The sequence below is a fragment of the Pundamilia nyererei genome, unplaced genomic scaffold (assembly GCF_000239375.1).
Source record: "Pundamilia nyererei isolate P.nyererei 1_Seehausen unplaced genomic scaffold, PunNye1.0 scaffold00080, whole genome shotgun sequence".
In the NCBI taxonomy this organism is placed as follows: Eukaryota; Metazoa; Chordata; class Actinopteri; order Cichliformes; family Cichlidae; genus Pundamilia; species Pundamilia nyererei.
The window spans coordinates 2,004,043-2,007,510 of record NW_005187481.1 but is presented as its reverse complement, the minus strand read 5'-3'; positions in this window follow the sequence as shown (position 1 = coordinate 2,007,510).

The following is a 3,468-nucleotide window of genomic DNA, read 5'->3' as shown; positions in this document are numbered from 1 at the left end:
AAAAAAAAAAGATGTATTATAAACAGTGTAACATCAATGTATCTACTTTTATAGGCATACCTGTATATGTAAAAATAGTGTACCCACAAACACTGGCTTGTCTGGCGTATCTTAAAAAAACAACAAAAAAATACCTCTTTGCCTTCTTGTTAACTTTATCTGACGCTGGTTTTTTTTTCAGAGTTTCAGGCTCAACTTCCATCATCATTATCTCGGGACCCCATGACAGCTCCATGTTACATAGAGATAGCTTCTTTTGTTGTTGCTGGAGTCGATCAGCATTGTGGAGAGTTGCTTCAGGCAATGGTGCAATAGGTGCTATGCACAGGGTGGGCTAGCCTGTCAGCATTAGTAACTTGGAAATGGATGGACAGGGATTAGGACAGGCTGCAGATACTGTGCAGACAAGGAGTACAATGTTCAATTGACCATTTAAACGCTATATCCAACTGCTTAGGTTTCCAGAAGCGCCACAAGGACAGATAAATTAGCATCATGTTGACAATTTTGTCACACTTTCACTCAATTTAGCTACCTATCATCCCATCACAAGGACAACCCAGCACACAGACACAATCCCATCACCAAATGTGACTCCTCCTAATTTACCCAATTTGTACTACATGTGACTTTAATACAGGAGCAGACTCACAACCTAGCCCACAGAGCCCAATTACAAGGTCCCTGCATTTCAATACCTACACCTCAGTCTGATAAAAGCTATACATTAATATATCGGTCTAGCGGTGATGTTGCTGACTTTGTGGGTCATTATGGCTTTTGGTTCAATAAAAATTCAGTTTACTGTAACAAATTTATTGCTGAGATACATTTTCAGCCCTCAGGGGACCGATTTGGCCTGAAACTGCTGCACTTCTTCAGATATTGCTGCGAACAAATGAAAACTACTCATAATGAAGTCCCTGTTTTACTGTGGTACAAGTAGCAATAATGACAACAAAACAGCTAAAACAATTTGATTACAAAAAATGAAATAATCCACTCTGCATATTATTTGAACTCTAGTGTAGTAATAACACTATTATGAGAAAACAACACTGAACTGATTATAGAAGCTATATTTCATTTCTTAATGGAAAATCCATTTGGAAGTAATCTACTGGGTAAAAAGTTAAGTGTTCAGAGGAATCGTTGGTGGTTTGTAGGCTTGGCCACACTGTTGAATAAGTTTTATCTTTTAAGGATGTGTAGAGTATATGTTTTATAACGTTTTGTATTTATAATAAATCGTAGGGCTTGAGATGTTATAGCTCTTCCAGCTTTTGGAGGGGATCTGTGCTACCACAAACTATGAAGCGCCTTGAGGCGACTTTTGTTGTGATTTGGCGCTATACAAATAAAATTGAATTGAATTGAACTAGCCAGGTTGTAGGTTGTTAGTAATTTCAGCTTGGTTTGTCACTTTAAACAGCAAAAGAGAAATATTAACAGTCTGCTATTTACACTGACAAAGTCAGCCTCACACAGTTCCTGTTAGTAGACATTTTTATTTAAGATAATGTAAACATGTAAAGCGATATTAACACATGTCAGTACAGGATATTCATATCTGTGGCGCTTTCACCCCAGAGCAGAGACAATTTTAGACACATGAAATGTCAGAAAAATCCATTTTCAGAGGAAATGTGGATAGAGTAATTAAAGAGCTTGTAAAGAGCCACTGTATAAATTGAAATGCAAAGAACATTATAAAGTCCAATATAAGCTGATATCAGAGTGAGCTGCATTCATTATAATGCATTTTTGGTTTAGAAATAGTGTACATGACAGCTCAACCTTACACTAATTACACAGTAGCTGTTTAGATAGCACATGAACAGCTGTGCAATTTTTGTTTATTTTCACTTTCAAAGGAGAAAAAACAGAACTATTTGCTCACCTTTTTTTAGATCGCAGTTCACCATGAGCAGTGTCATTTCATGAAATTTTCCCAACATGTGGTGGACAACCTTTTCAGTCTGAGTATGTGTAACCTTGCCTCGAAAGGCTGAATTGTGACTCATGACATTTGGCTAATTGCAACATTCAAACAGTGTGGTGGTTTACATGCACCCCACCTGAGACCCCAAGTCCTGCTCTGTGGCTCCGCTACCCTGAGGGTAAGCTAAAGGCCAGTGGCCTTCAGCTCCCTCAGTGGCCAATTTATTTTCATCTTGTTCACCCTAATGGTTCATCCTTCATGTTACCACTTCACATTGTGCCACCGACATGAAGCAGTGAAGCCTCTCCTGGCAGTCTGTGATACAAGGTATCTAAGTAAATCCAAATGGATGCCAATATTGATATGTATCTTTGTCCATGCCTACTTGATCTGACTCGCGGTGTACAAGTGGCAGCCAAGATAAGTTCTGCTGTTTATTCTTGGCAACAAAATCCATCTCTAGTTACTGGAGGACCCCAAGAGAGTAAAATCTGTATTTTAGCTTCTCTTGTTAGCTTGTCTCTGTACTATTGCCAAAATAGCTTTTTTAAGAGCCTTGGCTTTATTGTGTTCTGCCGTTCTCATGGGAGTTCCTTTGAGCCAGGGCAAGCCTGACATAAGAAGGCTGTTTTACTTTCACATGTATGTGCTAAAGGGTGTTTAGCTATGTTCACCTTGAAGTTTAAGATATGCATACACTGGCGATTTACAACCTGGAAGGCAAACATGATGATAAAGAGCATACATAAATGTAATGGAAAGTATGTACTCATATGGTGCATGTAGATTTTTTTTCCCCATATTAATGTATTTTGGGTTAGTGCAATTAAACTTTTTTAGAACAAAATAGAAACAGATTATCATACAGATGTTTTTTTTTTCAAACAACATCATGTACCAATCATTACCATGAATTAAGACCCCCCCTCAAAAAGATTAATGGCTAATAATGATGTTGGTTGAAATTATTTGTTTGTATCAAACTGATAAATTGCCACTATATTATCCATTTGCTCTTAAAATATAAATGTTAGCAAACGACTTTCTACAAACTCTGCAAGAAACTTTCACTTTGTCAGAAAATATCACTTTATAATCTTCTTAACTAATTGCCAGTTTTAAAAATGTTGCCCTGATGCTAACTGTGATGTCACAATGAAGCTCTGGTATCACCGTGTTTGCTTAGAGTGCAGCTTTTTGACATCTTACCCCTGGCTTCTCATCTGCCACAGTAAATTATGTCTTGGCACGGAGCGACGCGTCTTCCCCTTGCGCACAGTGAAATTTTATAGTGACAGACAGTGATATAGCTCCATAAACAAATCTGAATTATCCACTGCTGCAGTGAGCTCCGCCTCACCAGCAGATTCATTATCTCTGTCGCCTCCTAATTCCTTACCAACTGCCTGCTTTAAGAGAAAGTAATCTTCCTCAAACACAACTGTAATAAATTTAAAATCATAAATTTGCAGTCTGTTACTCGCCTCTCTCCCCACTCATAACTTCTCATTTAACACCTGTGTTCT